The sequence below is a fragment of the Labeo rohita genome, unplaced genomic scaffold, assembly GCF_022985175.1.
Source record: "Labeo rohita strain BAU-BD-2019 unplaced genomic scaffold, IGBB_LRoh.1.0 scaffold_493, whole genome shotgun sequence".
NCBI classification, from domain to species: Eukaryota; Metazoa; Chordata; class Actinopteri; order Cypriniformes; family Cyprinidae; genus Labeo; species Labeo rohita.
Genome location: NW_026129414.1, coordinates 22,507 through 28,506, shown reverse-complemented (window position 1 = coordinate 28,506; position 6,000 = coordinate 22,507). Strand labels below are relative to the sequence as shown.

General features: G+C 38.0%; 1 long non-coding RNA gene and 1 pseudogene across 1 annotated transcript; both read left to right on the top strand.

Moving 5' to 3' along the window:
• Positions 1-419: 419 nt before the first annotated feature.
• LOC127160921 (uncharacterized) lies at positions 420-4,659 on the top strand (annotated as a pseudogene).
• A 428-nt stretch (positions 4,660-5,087) lies between these two features.
• On the top strand, positions 5,088-5,801 carry LOC127160920 (uncharacterized). Its single transcript, XR_007826890.1, has 3 exons — positions 5,088-5,233; positions 5,429-5,611; positions 5,711-5,801. It is a non-coding gene; the product is annotated as an uncharacterized LOC127160920 (long non-coding RNA).
• Positions 5,802-6,000: the final 199 nt, after the last annotated feature.

Below are 6,000 nucleotides of genomic sequence, written 5' to 3'. Positions count from 1 at the left end.
ACACCTCCGGTCAGTTTCATACTGCAAAACCTTTTTAACCTCGCCCTCACTCAGAGAAGATAGTCTTAAAGAAATGGTGAAAAGCAAATGGTTTGGGAAGGACAAAATTAAACTGTGTGTTGATCGTCAAACCCTAGCCAAAGAAAATAATGCACTACTTTCAGTTCTGTCAAAGATTGGAGCCCCTCCATCTATTTATATCGGTTCATGAGCCAACTATTTCATATTACAGCAGACTAGGCAGAGTCATGGTGTCTTATGATACAAAAAAAAATTCATGGCACTGTCCTTGTGCAAAAACACAGAGATCATGCACGCATAAATACATCGCAAAATGGCACTTATTCCAAACCAATGCAGAACTCTTTCGGAAGGTCCGGAGCACTGAAAGGAGCGGTGAGGAGTTTCAGGTGACAGCAATGGAGGAAAGTGATGGAACTCATGTGGGTGAAAACACCTACCCACCAAAGGATGCTCCAGCAATACAAGGCATGGTACAATACATCTTAATGAACAAAAAGATACCTTCTACTATTCCCAACCATTTGAGACTTTCTTCGGTGGATAAGGAATTTCCACGACACCTAATCCCTGAGGAGACATTGTGCCACCACTGTCCAAACCGCATGGTCCTCAGCGACCCGATCTGCATTACTCAAAAGGCTAAAATTCTTACAACCTCAGGAATTGTCCAAGGTGGATTATTATTTATTTTTATGGTTGTGATTTTGTACTTCTGATAATGTTGTGTTTTGAACTGAGCCACTCCTTTTTTTACACCTTTTGTGTCTGCAGATATTTCTACATACTACAAATACTGTCCTCAGTGTGGAGCACTGTACCGGTACCAAGAGTGGAGTGAAGGTCTACATAATTTCAATGACCATGTCCTTCTTGATCTACCTCTCTGCCTCACTATTAGAAACCTGTTGCAGGTGATGCGTATATTTTTTCTTTATTCTTTAAAGTTGTTTTTATTATTTTAATGAATAGCAGTAATTAAGAGTGCCGTTTCTATATCATAGGTCCACACTGCAGTCAGCAGAATAGTTGAGTATTTGGAGTTAACTACAGGTGTCCAGTTCCCCTCAGCCGATACAGTTTTGCATGGTTATCTTCATTTTGAAGCTCTAACAGACCATGAATATCAGTATTCTTGTGTGACCTGTGGTGACCATCCGCCTGTGGTCATAATGGACCTTCACAAGAAGGCATCTTTTCATCTGTCAGGTAAAAAACCCTTTTAGTTTATGGATTGCACAAAGGTAGACCATGGTTTATTAAATTTTTTCTTCATTTCCTTTAGTGAGTGACCTTGCACAACCTCCAGAAGATTTTAATGGAGATGTGGATTCAGAACAGTTTTGGAAGGCACTGACAGAGGAAAGAATTGCCCGTGGATTTGTTTCAAGTAAGAAAGCAAATCCACCAGCAATTATTAAATGTTACACCTATGTAGATTTGTATTTAATAAGATAAGACAAAAGGTAAAATGCTGATTTCTACGATATACTGACATGTTTTGTTTCCCAAAGGTCAAAAAAACAATCCATTCAGTGTTCCTCCAAGTTTTCACTTTTGGGCACCCTGGATAGGGAGAAATACACGCCGCTCAGACTGTGTTCTTAACACAGAATTTGAGAAGATCCGTCCAGCAAAAGCAGCAGAGGTCTCTGAGATAACTGTCTCAGAGGATCGTCTGAGAGATGAGCTCTGCAAACAGAAGGTAAAATCTCTATTCAATGTTGTCATAATTTTATGTTGTTGTCCTTTTAAGGGTTAAGGTATTCACTGACACACATTTTCTTTAATAGGTGCAGGTGATTAGAAATTTATGCAGAGAGTGTGGTTTGGATGCCACTGGATCTCGAACTGACCTCCTTTTAAGACTTTCGCAAGAAATGAAGTCACGAGAGGCATATGACAAAGTTTTTGAGAAAATCCGGGCTGCCTCAGGTAAACCTCAGTATTGCAAATGAGAACAGTAATAGCAGTAACTCTAAAATATACAATGTGACATTGATAACATGATTAGGTCTTGCATAAGTATACAAAGTATTACAGTTTCTAAAAATCTGCTTTTCTTTTATGTATTTGCGTTTTAGGTGGTTGGGCCGTGATTATGTGTCCGTGTGGCATTGTCTACAGTTTGAAATGCAACATCCGAGCGGAGAGCCCGCGTGATTTTGCGGACATGCTTCTTTGATGGAAGCAAATGCCGAACATTGTCATCTACGACTTTGCACGTGGACTGTCAACCCACACTAACCTAAGACAACCACAAACACTACCCTTCACACCATTTGAAGGGAGGTTAATGGACCCAACAGCAGAAAACATTGCGAAAGCCAAAGCTGGAAACGTAAAGGTGTCACTACCCTGGCTGACATGCAAAAAGGAAAATCCTGACCCTGATGGCCACCCTATAACTGGTTCAGCAGAACATTATGTTCTGTATGACCGGTTCCATGAGGACAACACAAAGGACGCTCGAGATTCACTGCGGAAGCTTCGCCTGGTCCCGCAACTGGCTGGAAAAGTTAACAGCCAAGTCGTGGAACAGTTATTTGCAAAACTAAAAAAACCAACTACTTCCTAAACATGGCTTTGCCGTCGACTCATGTGTTTCTCATGCGAAACATAATTCACAAAAATGAAGAACGACTTAAGCACATGAAAAAGGAGTTTCAGACAAACATTCTAATGAATGTCCACAGCCAGGCTGTTTTGGGTAATTTTTTCACTGTACTTGTGCACTTTTGTTATGAATGTAACACTTTATTACTCATTGGACTGATCTGTTCATTTATGTTTTTGTAGAACATATAACATCTGAGGAATCCATGGATGTGTCAGTAGGTAAGTAAATTGTTGTGTCCAGTCCCCTCCCTCAGGTGGAGCTACACAAAGTTTATGATTTCTAAGCTTGATTGTTTTTTTACCTTACTTTCAGTAGCAGTGACAGACACCATTTTAAAACCCTCAGCAACACCAGCAACCATTGCCATCCCTGCAGTGAGTGAGACTGCATCACCAGAAGCCGCTGCTTTGGGACCAACAACCCTGTTGGAATACTTTTCACCAGTAAAGCCATGGGAAAGGGACTGGCATCCAGTGCAAGAAAAACTGGTAAAATTATTGTTGAAATTTAATGTGCATGCATTTGCAGTCGAACACTATTGTTTGACTATTTAACTTTTTTTTTATATAGCTTGATTACGTGCTGGATGTCAAACGGCCTGGAGCTGAAATTATTGTCAAGGAGGGGAAATTGTCTCTCATTAGAGAGGAGTTTTGGAGCTTGGGTTTGCTGAGGGATATGGATTCCCACGTAAGCAGTCTGCATTTGGAAAGCTATATTTGTATTTAAACATTCACTAATGAGTGACTAATTTAATTATTTATTGCAGATTGGAAACGCCTGCATGCAGCTTATTATTGAAATGGCTCGGAGTATTGTATGTATATAAAATATTACAATGTAAACTGTCAAAGAGTATACATGTGTCTGAATCAACCTACATTTTTGCTTGCTTTCTTTTTCCATAGGGCAAAGATATATGCATAGAGAACTTTTATGTTGTTCCTACTTGGAAGGAAACCCCAAACATTGTTACAGCATTACCGGTGAGTGTATATAGTGAGTGGGAGGTAAAAACTATAAAAAGGCATAAATTCTTATTTCAAAAATTTCATAATTTCTGAAATCAATTTTAGAAGGATGCAGATATGAAAGACTTGATAGTCTTTCCAGCATGGACAAAAGCTAATGGCCCTGACCACTACATTGTCTGTGTAAGGAATTATTTCTTACTAGATATTGAATGTCTCATAGATATGTTGATTACAGCGTAATTGTTGTGTTTCTAAAACTAAACTTATCATCAATGCTTCTTCCAAGAACTTTAGAATTAAATCTTGTTACACCTTAACACATTATAGATTATGAGGCCACTTCGAAGGGAGATAGTCTTTTTAGACTCTCAGTATGCAGAGGACGAATCCGGCTTTGGAGATGAGGAATACAGAGCAATTTTTAGGTCCACCTATGAATTTAGACATGCAGTTTCAGGCTCTAATTTTGGCTATGTTCCTTTAGCCATTTCTAGCTTTTGTTCTACTATACAATTAGCTTTGTTCAAAGTTTAAAGGCCATGTTCTATTGCCTTAACTCTAATTTTTGGCTATGTTCTCCTAGCCATTTCTTGCATGTTTTGGCTACGTTCATTTAGCCTTTTTTGCATGGTGTGTCTGACTCTGTTCTCAGGTTACAGATGAGCTGTCATTTAAATTTGATCAGTCATATTCATGTTTTTTTTCTACAGACAAATTGCCAACCAAATTGATCCAGGGATCTGGACAGAAATGACTGGAAAGGATTTTTCGGTGATAATTCTACTGCACAAATTATTATTTTGCATCTGTACCTTTTATCTATTATTAATTTCTAAACTGACTTTTTCTCATTTTCTCAATCATAGGCTTTGCCACGTCAGACAAGAGGGAATGACTGTGGTGTTTTTGTGCTGATGGTAGGGTCTTTAATGTGTTTATAAGTAAGGTCTAGTGAACAGTGTTAACAACAGCTTGTCTCCTGTATTTCAGTACACCCTCTCAATGGTCTGTGACATCGAGTTCGATTTCCAAGAGGTAAGTTAAAAAAAGGAAATTTATGTTTATTTTATTTACTTTAAGTTTATTTGGTAAAAGTAGAAAACAGTATGACCTTTAACTGGGCATTTCTTTCAGGTTGACATGCCCATGATTAGAAAATGGTGGTGCCTTATGCTAATGGAACGATTTCAAATTGACGGGTATGTCAAAAAGTATTGTACATTTTGGTAAAATATTATTCAGAGGTCCCATATATGAGTTAAATTTGTCATATTACTTTTGAATATTTTTTCAATACAACATTTTATTTAGCATGAGTAACTAAACACCCTTAATAACTCTCTTAAGTGACAATTTCTTTTCTTTTCTTTTTATTATTATTCCTATAATTTTTTATTTATTATTGTTTGCAAGCTATGGGCGCAGGTTTGCCTTCTGGACAGACGAGGCAAAATGCTTATTGGAGGCAAAAACTCAACCTCTGTATAGGCTAAAAAGAAGCAGAAGCACCACACAAGATGTCCCACAGCACGTCCAAGCAGTCCAAGATCGGACAAGAACTGAAGAAGCACTGGTGGACTGCATTGTGTCTTCAAAGGGAACAGAGCAGCATTTAGTGGTACTGAAATGGTCATTTTTCACCATTTAAAGATTAGCATTCCTAAATGACTCACCCAGGGCTGTGATCATTGTCAACTTCAACATTGTCAATTGATTATCCAATATGCTCTTTAGCTATATTTTTAATGGTTATGCCAATTATTCATTGATGGCTTGTGTATATATAAAACAACACTTTTTGTTTGCCCCGCAGGATGTTCTCAATGGGAAACCATCAAAGTGGTTCCCCCTAAAGCCACGTGTGCCAATCTTCATGGACAGTGAGCAGCAGTGTGCCATTCTTTTTGAACACCTCAAAGCTCTGCTACACAATTGTAAAACTCAACTGAACTTCACAAATGAAGTGGAGTTCATTTGTAGTTTTCTTTTTCCTGAGGTAGGCCCGCACATGTTTGTCAATTGGATTGTTTCTATTATTGCCATATATGAAATGTTTTATACATTAATTAATTAATGTATTTATTTATATGGACAGGCCATCATTCATGGCCTATGTGAGCTGCAGGCATTATCCTGGCAGGAGGCTGAGGAGGTGTTCCTTCGTGGCCCTACTTATCACCCTAGGTATGCTTGTAATTTGCATTTGCAAAAAAAATATTATTGTTACACAATATTTTTGACAATGGCATTCATCTTTTATTTTAGTTAAGTTGAGGAATTTGACCGGGTGATTGCAAAAAGAATGAGAAAAGAAGCAACATTTGCCTCCCAGAAAGTAATTATTTTACCTTATGCATTTACATTACATTTTACATTTATTCATTT